This window comes from Rutilus rutilus (genome assembly GCF_951802725.1).
Source record: "Rutilus rutilus genome assembly, chromosome: 17".
Lineage (NCBI taxonomy): Eukaryota > Metazoa > Chordata > Actinopteri > Cypriniformes > Leuciscidae > Rutilus > Rutilus rutilus.
In genome coordinates, this window is record NC_140230.1 from 8502051 (window position 1) to 8519752 (window position 17702).

Consider the following 17702-nt stretch of genomic DNA (forward strand, 5'->3'; position numbering starts at 1 on the left):
GTCATGCAAAACAATTAAAGATTCTCTCTAGAACTGCACTTTCTCTTCCCTTTTCCATCTCTTAATTCCCTTATATCTGTCCCTCCCGTCCTGTGTGTGTGTGTGTGTGTGTACTTTTTTGCTATTGGTCTTGTCCCTGTCATTTCTTCATCAGCAGGTCTACTGTTATGAACAAAACTTGTTAAATGCAAAGTAATAGGACAGTGTTATTATTGTTGTTATTTATCTTAAAATTACTTAAGATGCTCTAAGCGATGTCACACGTTTTTTAGGCCAAACATTTTTTTGTCACATACAGCAAACATCATTCAACATAAAAAATGCGGTCTCTGTAGACAGCCCAGGCTCCACAAACAGCAAGAAAAACAAACTGGGCTAACCCGCACCACGAAACATAACAATCTGTTCCAGCCAATAACCGACAAGAAAGATTTGGGGTGGGGTTTGGGGGTTAGTGCGTGGATGAGGAGGAGGGAGGGTCTAGCTAGCCTCCGTTTTGTTTGACAACACTTTAAACATCAACAAGAAGTGACGTCACCCAACATCACTTAGAGCACCTTTAAATACCCAAGATTTAAAGGGTTAGTTCACCCAAAAATTAAAATTCTGTCAGTAATTACTCACCCTCATGTTGTTCCAACCGCGTAAGACCTTCGTTCATCTTTGATGAAATCTGAGCCATGTTTCACTCCTCCATAGGCTTCTATGTGACCGAAACTTGCTGGCCCAGAAAAGTTATTAAAGAGATCGTTAATATAGTCCAAGTGACTCCAGTGGCTCAATCTTAAGTATATCAAGCGACGAGAATACTTTTTGTGCGCAAAAACAAACAAAAATAACGACTTTATTCCACTATTCATTTCCTTCTCTCTCGACCTCTAGTTGGTTCGCGTAGTGTTTTTGCGCAGCGCGTCTGTGTTACACGTCACCACGTAGGCTCACTATTGGTCGACGCCAGTCATGTGTGTGTTGCGTGATGACGTGCAACACAGACGCGCAACGCAAAAACACTACGAGGCCCAGAGAGAAGGAAATGAAAAGTGGAATAAAGTCGTTATTTTTGTTTGTTTTTGTGCACAAAAAGTATTCTCGTCGCATGATAAACTTAATGCAGTGCCACTGTAGTTCCCTTTCGTTGTCACTCCGAGTTACGTCGGATGACGACGAATGGGGTTTCGCTTAGAAATCCTATCATCTTCGAGTATTAAAACACGAGCCAATGGCAAAGAAATGCCATGGGTCTGCGGAATTTGCATAGCGTAACTCCGCCCCACCCTGGGGGTATATAAGGAAGTCGCTGGCAAGATGCAGATATGTTTTCGCTTCGGAGCCAAGTTGATCTACTTCACTCCACAGCCAAATCCTGAGTTCATCTCTTTATCTCTTCGAGACGAGCCTCTCTCCAGGTGTTGGTGTGACAGCGAGTTCCAGCGAGTGCACATTCCCTGCTGATCTGTGCAGTGATTTGCCAGAGTTTGTGTGTTCTCTCCCTGGTCGCTTCAACACTCTGCGGAGAAATCTCCTTTCACAAAAGAGCATTGCACGCGGCACGTCTTTTTAAAGATGCCTCGCCCGTGCACTTCTGGTTGCGGTCTATTTGTATCTGACTCTGATGGGCACAATCGCTGTCTTGTGTGTCTGGGTGTCGATCACGCCAAGGCAGCGTTTGTGGATGAGTCATGTTCCCACTGCGGGAACATGCCCATCGCACGGTTGAGATCGAGACTCAATGATCTTAATGTGAGAGTCCCCTCATCCGCACCCCGATCTACTGGTCCCGAGAGGGCTGGTACTTCGGCTGGCGGCCAGGGTGATCTGAGGGTTACAGTGTGGAACAAAGCGCCGACTATTCCACGCTCCACACTTCCCTCTGTTCCCGTGCAACCCGCGAGTGTCCGCGTGGAAACCGCTGTACAGTCCTCTGACTTGCCGCGAGTTTCATTCGGCGCTCCAGAGGAAGACTCAATGTCGATCGCTGCATCACAAGGTGGGCAGGAGTCCTCGGGAAGTGAGGATTCGGCTGTGCTGCCACCCTCGGGTGTCCCAGCATTGTCCGAGTCTGATCCCGAGATGACGGCCATGCTTTCCCGGGCAGCCGCGGCGATCGGTCTTGAGTGGTCCCCGCCACCTGGGCCGGTTCGTTCGCGGCTGGACGATTGGTTTTTGGGTGCGGCTGCTGATCCGCGTCGGCGGCCAACCCCAATGCCTTTTTTCCCGGATGTGCATGAGGAGGTCACGAGGTCCTGGAAGGCACCATTGTCTTCCCGTGATCGCTCGGCGACCGCCTCCGCCTTGCCTCCCCTTGATCAGGCGGCCGCCAAAGGGTACACTGGGGTTCCCCAGGTTGAACGCTCTGTTGCGATGCAGTTGTGTCCTCAGAGTGCTTCTTCCCGCGGGGACCCAAAGCACCCCTCCAAGGCCTGTAGGTTCTCCTCCACCCTTGTGGCGAAGGCCTACAGAGCTGCGGGGCTGGCGGCCTCCTCACTGCATGCCATGGCGACTCTGCAGGTCTACCAGGCCCAGATGTTGCGTGACATGCACGAGGGGAGGTCTGACCCAGCACTCTTTGATGAGTTGCGTGCCGCCACCGACCTTGCTCTCCGAGCGACGAAGGTGACCGCACGCTCGCTGGGTCAGGTGATGGCCACTTCGGTGGTCCAGGAGCGACACCTATGGCTAAACCTGGCTGATATGCGGGAGGCCGAGCGGACCCGGTTCCTCGACACCCCCATATCCCAGGCTGGCCTGTTCGGCGGTGCAGTCGAGGACTTCGCCCAGCAGTTCTCGACTGCCCAGAAGCAGACTGAGGCTTTAAAACACGTCCTGCCCCGGCGGCCCGCTGCTCCGGCGGCGCAGCCGTCGGCACAGGTGCCTCAGCCCGCTCGCCGCTGAGGGCGCCCTCCTACGGTTCCCCCCCCTCCCGATCGGCCCCAGCAGTCCGCTGCTTCCGGGTCGCGTCGGAGAGGAAGCCGTAGGAAGGCGCCACAGCCCTCTCCCGCCCCGTGCCCCGCTAAACGCCAGGCTAAGCGGCGCTCCTGAGACGGGCTGCTCAGAGATGGCGTTGAGTTCTGTTCAGGAGCCGGTTGCAGGGCCGCTCCTTCCCCCGGTGGAGGGCCGGGGGAGAATCCTTGGTTTTCCCATTCCCGCTGCTCGTCCCACGACGGGCAGCACCCTAAAATGGTTAAAGAAAGAACTCACTACCCCATCTCTGAGCACACGGAGTGTGCGGATGAGAGCACGCGCCGCCCACGGGCCACGCTCCTCTCGTCCCCCTCTGTCGCTAGACCCCTGCCAGAGCACGCCCCTGTGGGACGCTGGTCCTCCCCTGGCCTCCTCTGGCAGGACGCGGCTAATGACCGTGCCCCCGCACTGGGCCGCTATGCCACCCACGCCTGGGCCGGTCATTCCGCCTCGCTGCACCCCCGACGGAACGTCTGTGGTTCGTATGACCCCGCTGGTGCACTTTCTGGAAGCCTGGCTAGAGCTTCCCAGATTGTCCCGCTGGGTCGCGAGAACCATCAGGCTCGGCTACGCGATTCAGTTCGCGCGATCTCCTCCCCGCTACAGCGGAGTCCGCTTCACTATGGTCGGTGGCAATGCCCCTGTCATGAGAGCGGAGGTCGCCACCCTACTGGCGAAGGGTGCGATCGAGATTGTCCCTCCAGCCGAAATGAGGTCCGGCTTCTACAGCCCTTACTTCATTGTTCCGAAGAAATCGGGTGGGTTACGACCGATCCTGGACCTGCGCGTCCTGAACCGCTCCCTCCACAGGCTGCCGTTCAAGATGCTCACGGCCAAACGCATTTTCGAGTGTGTGCGGCCACAGGATTGGTTTGCAGCGATCGACCTGAAGGACGCCTACTTCCATGTCTCCATTTTACCTCGACACAGACCGTTTCTACGGTTTGCTTTCGAGGGGCGGGCATACCAGTACGCGGTTCTCCCTTTCGGGCTAGCCCTGTCTCCTCGCGTCTTTACGAAGGTCGTCGAGGCAGCCCTTGTTCCCCTCCGGGAACACGGGGTTCGCATCCTGAACTATCTCGACGACTGGCTGATCCTAGCCCACTCTCGAGACCAGGTTTGCGAACACAGGGTTCTTGTGCTCCGGCACCTAGCTCGTCTGGGCCTTCGGGTCAACTGGGAGAAGAGCAAACTCTGCCCAGTGCAGAGGATCTCTTTTCTCGGTATGGAAATCGACTCGGTCGCCATGTGCGCGCAGCTTACGAGCGAGCGCGCGCAGTCACTGCTGACTTGTCTTCGCCAGTTCGAGGGCAAGAGTGCGGTCCCACTGAAACTTTTTCAGAGGCTCCTGGGGCATATGGCATCCGCAGCCGCAGTAATGCCGCTCGGATTGCTTCATATGAGACCGCTTCAGCTTTGGCTTCGCGATCGAGTCCCGAGGTGGGCATGGCAACACGGCAAGCTCCGGGTCCCAGTGACTCCGGCCTGCCGTCAGACCTTCACCCCGTGGTCGAACCTCAGCTTTCTACGGGCCGGAGTGCCCTTAGAACGAGTTTCCCGGCATGTTGTTGTCACAACAGATGCCTCCACCACGGGCTGGGGCGCCATGTGCAATGGTCATGCTGCCGCGGGCTCCTGGACAGGACCCCAGCGCCTTTGGCATGTCAATTGCCTCGAGTTGCTGGCTGTACGTCTCGCCCTGCACCGTTTCCATGCGTTGCTCAGGGGTCAGCACGTACTAGTCCGATCAGACAATACCGCAACAGTAGCGTACATCAACCATCAAGGTGGTCTACGCTCCCGCCGTATGTCGCAACTCGCCCGCCACCTCCTTATATGGAGTCAGAAGCATCTGAGGTCGCTTCGAGCCATTTATATCCCGGGACACCTGAACCAGGCGGCCGACGAGCTGTCTCGAGTTCAGCCTCTCGCTGGAGAATGGCGACTCCATCCCCGGTCGGTTCAGCTGATTTGGGATCAGTTCGGCGACGCACAGGTAGACCTGTTTGCCTCCCACGACTCGTCCCATTGCGACCTGTTTTATTCCCTGACCGAGGGCACGCTCGGCACGGATGCACTGGCGCACAGCTGGCCGAGGGGCCTACGCAAGTATGCGTTTCCCCCAGTGAGCCTTCTTGCGCGGACCCTGCGCAAGATCAGGGAGGACAAGGAGCAGGTTATATTGGTTGCCCCATACTGGCCCAGCCACACCTGGTTCTCAGAACTCATACTCCTTGCGACAGCACCTCCCTGGCCAATTCCTCTGAGGAAGGACCTCCTTTCTCAGGGACGGGGCACCCTTTGGCACCCTCGTCCCGGTCTTTGGAACCTCCACGTGTGGCTTCTGGACGGGACGAGGCAGGTTTGAGTACCCTACCACCAGCGGTGGTGGCTACCATCACTTCCGCTAGAGCATCGTCCACGAGACATGCCTATGCGTTGAAGTGGAACCTCTTCGTCAACTGGTGTTCTTCCAAACAGCAAGAACCCACGAAATGCCCGATCAGTGTCGTGCTTTCCTTCCTGCAAGAAGGGTTGGAGCGAAGGCTGTCTCCCTCCACCCTGAAAGTGTATGTTGCCGCCATTGCCGCACATCACGATGCAGTTGAAGGTAAGTCTCTGGGGAAGCATGACCTGATCATCAGGTTCCTGAGGGGAGCGAGGAGACTAAATCCTCCTCGCCCTCCCCTCGTACCCTCTTGGGACCTCGCAGTGGTTCTGACTGCCCTGCAGAGGGCTCCATTTGAGCCTTTGCAATCAGTGGAGCTTAAGTTCCTGTCAATGAAGACAGCGCTCCTGGTTGCATTGGCCTCCATCAAGAGGGTAGGGGACCTGCAGGCATTTTCGGTTGACGAAGCGTGCCTGGAATTCGGGCCGGCTAACTCTCACGTGATCCTGAGACCCCGGCTTGGATATGTGCCCAAGGTTCCTACCACACCCTTTCGAGATCAGGTAGTGAACCTGCAAGCGCTGCCCTTGGAGGAGGCAGACCCAGCCTTGGCACTGCTCTGTCCAGTACGCGCCCTTCGTGCTTACGTAGACAGAACGCAGTGTTTCAGGACCTCAGACCAGCTCTTTGTCTGTCATGGTGGGAAGCTGAAGGGAAAGGCTCTCTCCAAACAAAGGTTGTCTCACTGGATAGTGGACGCCATTGCTTTGGCTTACCAGCAGCAAGGTCGACCGTGCCCCCTTGGTGTGACGGCCCACTCCACTCGGAGTGTGGCATCCTCTTGGGCTCTAGCGCATGGCGCCTCGCTAACAGACATCTGCAGAGCTGCAGGCTGGGCGACACCTAACACATTTGCGAGATTTTACAATCTCCGAGTAGAGCCAGTTTCTTCTCATGTACTCGCTTCAACTAGCCGGTACTAGATTCTGCTCAGGTGTCTTCGCTTGCTCGCCATTCCTCTCCACGGACGGGATACGTGCGATATTTCCTCAGGTGAGCCTCATAAGCCCTGAGTCTCCTCCAGCACTGATGACGTCAACGCCAGAGTTATGCCACGGGCAGCTTTCGCGCTTGGCTAGGTGCCACCATGTGCATGGTTCCCTTCGGGCGACCCCCACATGTGTATTCCACTGTAAGCCTCTTTGAGCATGTGTCTTTCCCTTGGCAAGCCACCTTGCCACCCCTGGGGTTGAAATATTCCACCTGCGGCTGGACACCCCAGTGTTACTCCGTATGCAGCCCTTCGGGGTCATATGTGTATTCCAAGTCCCCCCCTTCGGGTTGGGCATGATTGCATATTTCCACTGGATATGCTTCCCAGTGTACCTTGGTATTCCTGTGTTAAGTAGGACTCCTTCGTCCGTGCTAGTCTCACGACAGGGAGCTCAGACTTACGCAGGGCACTGGAAGACAGTCGAGAGGTGGCGTGATTATACGGGAACCCCATTCGTCGTCATCCGACGTAACTCGGAGTGACAACGAAAGGGAACGTCTCGGTTACGTATGTAACCCTCGTTCCCTGAGTAGGGAACGGAGACGTTACGTCTCCCTGCCACTTCCGCTGTACCGCTGGAACGCCTGAGTTCAGTCTCGGCTCCTCAGCGAAGACATATCTGCATCTTGCCAGCGACTTCCTTATATACCCCCAGGGTGGGGCGGAGTTACGCTATGCAAATTCCGCAGACCCATGGCATTTCTTTGCCATTGGCTCGTGTTTTAATACTCGAAGATGATAGGATTTCTAAGCGAAACCCCATTCGTCGTCATCCGACGTAACGTCTCCGTTCCCTACTCAGGGAACGAGGGTTACATACGTAACCGAGACGTTACTTGGACTATTTTAACGATGTTTTAATAACTATTCTGGGCCGGTGAGTTTCGGTCACACTGGAAGCCTATGGAGGAGTCAAAATTCTGTCAGATTTCATCAAAAATATCTTAATTTGTGTTCCGAAGATGAACGAAAGACTTACATGGTTGGAACAACATGAGGGTGAGTAATTACTGACAGAATTTCCATTTTTGGGTGAACTAACCCTTTAAAGGGGTTATGGACTGCATTGTTTTATAATGTTTCCTGAGGTGCACTTATAATGTATGTTTTTTTTTACATAAAAAATTGTCATAATTTAGAAAAAAAAAGAAATTTTCCTACCCTGATTTTAGCCTCTGATTTGAATGCTCTGTTTTAAGGGGCGTATCTGGTATGAGACTTCAGTGTAAACGCCCACTGCTGTGATTGGCTAACATCTTTGCATATGAAATAGCTACATGTGGAACTCTCTAAAACTTTTAGCACTTTTTTACTGTTACAGCTCTCAAAGTTATCTAATCAGGAAAAGTGTTGATTATAGCATTATATTTAGATCTATAGCATTATATTTAGATTGTGGCATGGAAAGTTGCAGTGATAAGAGCATTGTAGCCGATCACAGACATGTTGAGTGCATAAATGCAGTGATCTCGTCATTGCACTCGATTTCTGCACACTAACAAACAGTGATGGGAATAATGGCATTATAAATATACAGCGTTACTAATGGCGTTATTTTTTTCAGTAACGAGTAATCAAACTAATTACTGTTTCCTCCATTACAACGCCATTACTGACAATAATATGCGGCGTTACTATAATTGAGCTCACTGAAGCGATTTTCATCCGAGTAGGCTCTCTCTCAGCCATAGGACCTGCTAAGATTTTTCTCTGGTGTGTGTGTGTGTGTGTGTGTTTATGAGGCGCCGGACTGGACAAAAGCGAGGCAAACGCCACGAGCGCGCTTGACAGTGCGCGAGAGAGACCGAGTGTGTCCGGGACCGCGCTCGACAGTGCGCGAGAGAGACCGAGTGTGTCCGAGAGCACTCTCATAGTGTGCGAGAGAGAATGTGTCCGAGCATAATATAGTTTGTTTATAAATAAATTACACATTTCAGCATTAGAATAATCTCTGTAGCATATTGGTATAATCTCCAACGTTTTAATTAGTTTACATAGATAAAATAAAATAGCCTGCAGGGAACATTCAAAGAAAACATCTTTGTTTGACCGGTTGTGAACACGTGCGACAAACACGACTAGAATTCGGCTTAAATAGCCTCTGATTATGACGTTCTCTGTAGGTTATAAAAATAAACCCAAAAATATTATATTTTATTATTATTATTTATGATGGTACATTGTTCAGTATTATATTGAGAGCACTTTTTGTTAAACGCTTTACTTTTGTGAGGAAGAAAATACTTCAAGTTGGCTATACAGTATGTCTACCAGTTGTAAAGATGTGTGAGTTTTATAATCTGAATTTGCACTACTGTATGTATATATTTTTTTATTACTATTTTTATTTTTATTTTTTTTGGCACATTTCTTAAGAAGCATAGTTTATTTTTACTTATTTGTGGTCTGTGCAATAAACTTTCTAAGTTCTAAACCATAAAAGTTCTAAACCATCTATTGTGTTTTGTTGTTCCACTATATGTAATGATAATATTTTAATATTTAAGTTAATATGTGTCTCTCACATTGTCCCACAGCAACATTTAAAGGGGTCATATAATGGTACATGCACTTTTACAAGTTGATTGTACTGAAATGTGTGTTGACAGTGCCTGTACACAACCATCATAAAATGATAAAAATCCATCCAGTGTTTTTTTTAAATCTTCTTATATGTTTTCCCCCATCTCAAATCAAGACGTTCGATTTTGTGACGTCAAAAAATCGACGCCCCTCCCACGATTGTTGATTGACAGCAGCGTTTCAGCACAGACCCGCCCTCGCTTGTGAGCGAGCTGTCAATCATAGTCCGCACGGACCGGCGCGGTCATTATTGATATGCTGGAGCACTGTCTATGAGCAGAATGGCGTCTAAGCGATTGTGGTGTTCTGTTCTTGGGTGTAATAAGGCACACAGCAGTCATTTTGATGTTCCTAAATCCGAACCGCTGAAGACGCAGTGGCTGAGTTTGTTTTCGAAGGGAATTTTCCCCACGATCAACGTCAATGCTTTCATGTTTGTGCGAATCATTTCACACACCAGACTGCTTTACAAACGAGGTCAGTATAAAGCTGGTTTTGCTAAGAAGCTGCTCCTGAAAAAAGGATCGGTACCAACTATTCGTGTTCCTGCTGCACCTCCACAAGAAGAAGTGAGTGTAACGTTTTATTAACCTTTATATTAATATTTATATTAATCTTTGCAAATCGCTTGCTGCACGCTTCACGATGAATGCGGCTGTTTACACTCAGGGTACATTACAGCATGTTTTCTATACGTTTATAATGAACAACGCGTTATTGTGTTATTGTGTTACGGTGTAAGCACAGAACAGAGGGGCGGGGTGAGCAAAGCTCATTATCATTTAAAGACACATGCACTTAAACGGCGTGCTGAAAACAGAGCTGTTTTTGACCAGGTAAAATTTGTGTTTTCTTACAATACTAATGAGAATTTTTAATTGAAGTATATTACAAACTTTTAATTTAGACCCTAAAGAATCATATTAGCTTGTACAAAATTATATGACCCCTTTAAATAGTGTAGATTGGTGTACAATGTTTTATAATAATAATGTGTTCTATTTAGTGTCCGTTTCATTCATTTAACATATTTAATATTGGGGGTATCCAAGTTATTTCACATATTTATTTATGTATTTATTTATTTATTTTAAAGTAACGCAATAGTTATTTTCCTAGGTAATATAGTTACTTTTGTAATGATGTAACCCAGTAACTAACTCAGTTACTTTTTGTGAGAAGTAACTAGTAACTAATTACTTTTTTAAAGTAACTTACCCAACACTGCTAACAAATTATTTAATTATACTGTAACTATCAGTGCAAACACAATGTAAATAAGAGATTCGTTGATTTTGGCGAGATCCCAGAATTCAGTAACAGATAAACTTGCGATGTTTGTGAACGCCCCGTTCTTTGATCGCTTTCTATATATAATTTAAATACAGTTTAAATAACATTATTTTCATCCTACTAAGAGAAACAATGTGAAATTGACCGTTTAGTCAGTGGTTTGATTAATTGACATATAGACAAACAACATCTGACTGTACATGAATCATTACATATCATAAATCACTGGTCACGAATGAACACAGTTACTTACATGTTGTGGCATTGCTGTCCAGTCCATATCGTAAAAGTCTGTTTGCAAAGCCTGGAACGAAATTGCGACTGATTTACCAAATAATCCACAGTGAAATGAACCGAATAGAAATAAATAATGCTCAACTGAGAAAGGGTTGAAAATAAATAACCACATTCAAAGTATTAGGATCCTTTGGAAGGTAATGTTATTTTTATTCCAGTGATCCTGTATTGCAATTCTCTCCTCAACATCTCACTAAGACGCAAGTGGGATTGATTTTCTACTGCAGAGGCGGGTTTCCCTTTACTAAGGGCAAACAAAGATGATTGAATGAGCACGTTGCAAATGAGGGAACTAATGGATAGTAACACACAAGGTTGCAATAAGTAACAGAGGAGAATAATTAAAACACAGGCAAACAGGAATAAATAAATACAATTTATTTTTATAATAATTTTATGGTTTTATATTGTTTTTAAATAAAACCAGATACAAAATAGAATGTCCATGTGACACCCCTTTACCCTCATTCGCTATTCCCCACATTAGTCCACTAATAAATTCACTTGAGGAGTAAATGTGTCGTGTTGTCAGTTTTTCTTTTCTTTCTGTTATTATCTGTGTTTGGTTAATCTGTTAATAAGTTCAGTCCTGTCTTTCTCCGCCCCTGCCTGTTTGATTCCATGGTTACTGATTTGATTTGATTTGAGTTTCAGTTCAGGTGTGTCTCATTAATTAGTCTCATTAGTTCCTCTGTTTGTTGTCTATTTAAGCCTTGTGTTTCTGTCAGTTTTATGATGCATTTAGTTGATTGTTATGTTCATGTTCCTGAGATTCTGTTTTGAGTTTGTTTTTGAATAAAGCTGCTGCACTTAGATCCTGTTTCATGTCTGCTGCAACCTTGTAACAGAATGAAAACTAATGAGAGAATTTGGGCACTGTTTGCACTGGAAGGGCTGTAGCTTCTGTTGTAGTTGGCCTATGTGCTTGCTGTTTAATAGTAATTTGAAATGTAACCAGTAAGATGAAAAGATTTATCTTGAACTCAGTCATGGAAACTATAAATTTAATAATCAATTAAAAAGGAATTTCTACCTTTATGATATTATGCTGTAGCCACATTGGTCCAGCAGTTTGGAAAATGGAGGGATGGATGATTCAGCTGTGGGTGCCATATTCTATGCGAGGATTAATTCCCTCAACACTCAAACTGCATTATGGGTATTCTCTAGCTGTTGTGGATACATCCTATAAGCCACTTGAAGACAAGTCTGAAACCTTGGCCAAAAACAGTGTAATGACAAGAGGCCTTTTTTTATGTTTGTCAATGGAGGAGAGACTTCACTACACTGAATAAACCACTTTTGTGAGGAAATAGCTTATCATTTAAAGAATCGACAGCCCATCGGCTAATCTTCAACATGTTTGCTCTTAAACATTCTTTTAGATTGATCTATTTTTAGAGTTTACACTGAAAAAAACAATGCTGTTTTATAAGAGAAGTCACAGACAATTGCGCGGCAAGTATGATTTAGTTTACGGCACTTCTCATTGGTCATTTTTAATGTTCTTCGTCCTCTGCAATCACCTATGCCATGCAACAGTTTACCATGCTTAGAAATATGTATTACCATCTATGACTACGTTTACATGCAGCCAATAACCCGTTCAAAACCGGAATATTAGCAATAACCCGGTCACGCACGGCCATGTAAACACTGGGCAAAAACCCGGATATGCTCATATCCCGGTTTTTAAAAACCTGGATATTATCCCTGGGGTACCGCTTTTCTAACCCGAATATTTGGTCATGTAAACGCGTATCGGCATATCCCCATCAAAAGGAACATTGATTTGTGTTCTGCGCATGTTCTATTCGCAAGGAATCTTGGTCTTTTGAGTAGAGACGGCGCATACAGAAACCCGCGTGCAGTATACCGGAAGTAAACAAGAAGTAGAGGTAAACATGGCGAGACGCAGCACAGCACCACACTTTTGGAGCAAGGAGGAAAGCGCAAACAAAGGCGATCGCTATCTGCCCCGAACTATTCATTATCCGCGTGTTGCTGCTGTTGTTGTTGCCTTTGGGTATAGGAAGAAGAATCGGAAATGACGCACATTGCGTCTTAAGGTTGTCCGTACGTCCAGACGCTAACCGCGCGTCGCCGTTTACATCGGGATATTGCCAATTGATTACAAATTCCATGTATACAGGATTAACTCTCTCTGCTCACGCATGTAAACGGGTTATTCCGAATGTTTTAGAAACCCAAATAGTGACCTTAACCCGACCATAACCCTAATTTTAACAGCTTGTAAACGTAGTCTATGTCTCTACCAATTCTGGATTGCAAAGAATATTTTCATCTGTCTCAATTTTTACAAGTCTTTCCTCAAAAAGATAAGAGGGGCCATCGTTGACAAAGGTGTCAAATTTCATTTCACTGGGAATTTGTAATTTCAGTTTCTCTTGCCCTGAGATGTTCTCACCTGCAGACCTCTGGAGGAAGTAAGTTTGGTCTTTGACTCAGCTGTAAATTACTACATGCAATAGCTGGTGCTCCACTACACGTTTCATTTTTTCTAGTAAAGGGATAGAATCACCAGAGGAAGTAGGAAAATGAAAGTAGTTACATTGAAACAATCACCTTCATTTCCTTTCACAACTGTGATATGAGGAAACTATGCATTTTACTTTGTGGACACTTAAATATACATACATGTATTAAATATTAAATATACATATATTGCAAACAGTAGGTGTTTGCAAAATATCTCCTAAAATGGCAAAAAATGTTGATAGGTTTATTTGTACACATGCAACATTTCACTCTACAGTACTATAACATGTTTTCATGTACATGGTTTCTTCTGTAGTGCTTCCAGCGTTCATAACTTCTTGGCAGAATTTAAGAGTATATTTAAGTGAATACATTTAATAAATAACCTAAAAACCTAAAATAAAATCTATACTGAAACACACAAAACTATCATATGGCTTCAGATGGCTTGGAAAACTGAGTAGGAGTACGGACTACTTTTATGCCTTTTTGGAGCTTGACAGCCCGGTTCAAACGTTTAAAATTAGTTTAGATTTAAGGTTAGGTTTAATCCTTCTGTATTCATCTGTCATCTGAAATTGTGTTGGTTGGTTGATTCCTCTGCTGCTGCTGATTTTTTTTGTGTGTATTTATAGTTCTAAAATACTTACAGTATAAATTTGTTAATTTTCCTGGTTGTTACCCCTTTATTCCCCAAACTTTACATATTGTTACCTTACACCTACACATATGTACATTATAGGTATACAATAATTACTGAAAGTTACGCAGTAAATTCGTTTTACTTACCCATTTTTCACTCAGAAATTGCTAGTGAATTTCAAAAATAATTACAAATAAACCGCAAGTACCATAATTACAAATAAACCGCAAGTACTGTACCACTCTGTCTGGGTATCAAATATCAGGACAGAGCCGGCCTGGTCAGTGTCAAGGCGATGATTATTAATGCCTGGCTTCATTGGACAGGCCATGTTATACATATGGGCAGTTCCCATTTCCCTCGTATCCTATGGGATTAATATCCTGCCATGATTCAAAACTGAAAATAAAGTTCTGAAAGGTTGAAACTAAGTGTTCGAAAACTCAAAATCTTACAAAAAAAGTTTTGCAAGATCGAAAAATAAGATTTGCAAGTTTGCAAAATGTAAAAAAATAAAAATGTCTCTGCAAACATTATGATGTTTTTGAGATTTCCTTCTTCAGAACTGCAAAAAAAAAATTTTACGTCTTTGCGCAAACAATTTTTCAGAGTTTCAAATTTGTCAGTGTTCTCCCACTGTATTAGTTTGTTTTCCAGGTTTGAAACCTTGTAAATGGTGATCTGAAAACTGGTGTGCGAATGTGTGAAAAAAAGTTTTGAAACTCTGAAAACATAGTTTTGCAGGCTTGCAAAGTGGTAAAAAAAAAAAAAATCTGTGCAAACATAATTTTGTTTTTGAGTTTTCCTCCTTCAGAAGTGCAACCCTCTTTTTTACAGTGTTGTGCAATCATTTTTTCAGAGTTTCGAATTTGTCAGTGTTCTCCCAGTGTATTAGTTTGTTTTCCAGATTTGAAACCTTGTAAATGGTGATCTGAAAACTGGTGTGCAAATAGGTGAAAAAAAGTTTTGAAACTCTGAAAACTGAGGTTCGAAAGGGCGAAACTTATTACATTACATTACATTTGCACTCCCATTGCAGACTATTTTTTCAGAGCTGAGTTTACAACACCCACTTTGCGGAGATACGCACACACAGTTGCGAGCTTGCGACTCACGTGATTTGTGGCAGCGTTGTCACGCAGCTCTGCTCTGAAACTCTGAAACTCAGACTGAGCGAAAATGAAGCTTCGCAACTTCGCAACTTAAAAAAAGCCTGGAGGGAGGGCCTTCTGCTCTTGGCCAATGCTTTGCTGTCTGCTGACGTACAGTCCAATCACAAGTCGTATTTACTGGAAAGGTGGGATTGACCGACTGCTCCGCCAATGACGAAAGAGCACAGGATACACAAACAGGATGCACAGCTTTTTTAAAAGTTTATTTTATAAATTATCTTTAAAATAGAATATTCTGAAAATGTGACATTTTTGCTGATTCACATTGGTATCAAAATAGGTAAAACACATTTCAATGTTACATACACCATTATGTTTTTGTAAAGATCACATTAGTTAACTGTAGGCCTATTTTCATGTTGTTTTTCTCTATCAGATTATAACAGATTATTATTTGATAACACCATTCAAAAGAATATTCAACATGAATGCCCCATTATGTTTTATGATTATTTTTTGTTTTTTAACTCCAATTGTATTCATACAACTCCAATTTTATTGGCTTTTTTATTGGCCAGCAGCAGTCATTAAACAAACATAAGATTCACATAATATACACAATTTTTTTTTTTTTTTTTTTTTGCCTCATGCATTCATGTTGAATATTTGATACCAAAGCAAGTTTTTTTTTAATTTTTTTTTTTATGCTTGTTTTGCATATTAAACTTTTTATAAATGCCACCTCTGATGCAGTTTTCTCTGCAGTGGGAAAAAACGTTTTTTTTATACTAGTCAATTTGATTGGTAAAAGCAATATAGTGACTTAAAATGTATAGAATTTGACTTGAAAGATGACAGTTAGGGGGAAATTGCCTTTATAAATAAAAAAAAATAAAAAATGCAATGCGAATCAATTTAAGATTATTGGTTCAGAATAAATTATTTTTACAACACAAAATTGAACAGTTTACTGAAGTTAGTTATTGCACCAATACAGTACTTGAGATTTTATTATAATATTAGGCCAATGTACATGACTGAGTCGCTCGCTGCGTGAGGAGAATGAGTCGCTCGCTGAGGAAAGTGAGTCGCTCGCTGTGTGAGGAGAGTGAGTCGCCATCTAAGGAGAGTGAGTCGCCAGCTGATGAAAGTGAGTCGCTCGCTATGTGAGAAGAGTGAGTCGCCATCAGAGGAGAGTGAGTCGCCAGCTGATGAAAGTGAGTTGCTCGCTGTGTGAGGTGAGTGAGAGTGAGTCGCCAGCTTAGGAAAGTGAGTCGCTCGCTGTGTGAGGAGAGCGAGTATGAGAATTTCGAGAGTGAGAATTTCGTCATTGGCGGAGCAGTCGGTCAAATCCCACCTTTCCAGTAAATACGACTTGTGATTGGACTGTACGTCAGCAGACAGCAAAGCATTGGCCAAGAGCAGAAGGCCCTCCCTCCAGGCATTTTTTAAGTTGCGAAGTTGCGAAGCTTAATTTTCGCTCAGTCTGAGTTTCAGAGTTTCAGAGCAGAGCTGCGTGACAACGCTGCCACAAATCACGTGAGTCGCAAGCTCGCAACTGTGTGTGCGTATCTCCGCAAAGTGGGTGTTGTAAACCGCAGCTCTGAAAAAATTGTCTGCAATGGGAGTGCAAATGTAATGTAATGTAATAAGTTTCGCCCTTTCGAACCTCAGTTTTCAGAGTTTCAAAACTTTTTTTCACACATTCGCACACCAGTTTTCAGATCACCATTTACAAGGTTTCAAACCTGGAAAACAAACTAATACAGTGGGAGAACACTGACAAATTTGAAACTCTGAAAAATTGTTTCCGCAACATCGTAAAAAAAGCGTTGCAGTTCTGAAGAAAGAAATCTCAAAAATAACATAATGTTTGCAGAGATATTTTAATTTTTTTTACATTTTGCAAACTTGCAAATCTTATTTTTCGATCTTGCAAAACTTTTTTTTGTACGATTTTGAGTTTTCGAACACTTAGTTTCAACCTTTCAGAACTTTATTTTCAGTTTTGAATCATGGCAGGATATTAATCCCATAGTATCCTGCTGTATCAAGGCCACAGGAGTTCAAAGGATCAAAGTCTAAAGTACTTTGATTTTCCTGTGGCAGAACTGGAATCCAGAGCTGAGGACAGATCCAGCTGGTGCTTACCAATCATCCAAGCCTATAGAAAATCCAAACAGTGGCTGCGTGTCCACTTTTAGACATGCACTTGCGAACTTCCCTAAGCACTTCCCCTCGGGGGAATCCCTGCCGCCAGGGAAGTTTATATGGACAGACCCTCGTTCCCTCGATTTTGACAGAGGAGCGAGTCTACTTCATATGTACACTTCAGGCACCTAAATGTCCCACACTGCAGTACGATTGTGATGTCACCACAGATCTCGTCTAATCACCACCACAACAACAAACAACTAATAATTAACAATTAAATAATAAATCAACTCCATAGCTGATTCCAAGCGATCAAGGGCTTAGGACGTTCCAATTCAGCCCATTGCAGTTTCCGCCTGTAGTGGGCACTCGTGCAACTTAAGCAATGACGTACATCCGAGTGAACGAGACGGAGGGAAATTAGCAAGTGAAGGGCATGACAATTTTGGACTGGAACGCAGCCAGTGTCGGCGAGAAAGAGTCATGGCTACCATGCAACACAAGGAGAACTCCATAACTGCACCTCTGAGAGCATCCTTTTCATGCCTTTAGTATTCCAAAGTGTGCGTATCGAGAATAGGCCTTATCAGTTACACACGTTCCCACAAGAGGAAGACTGCAAAATACATATATATTTTTTGTATAGTAATTATCCTTGTTGTGTTCACTACTTAAGTCATTCCTTCTCCTGCACTTCTTGTCCGGTCACCTTAATAC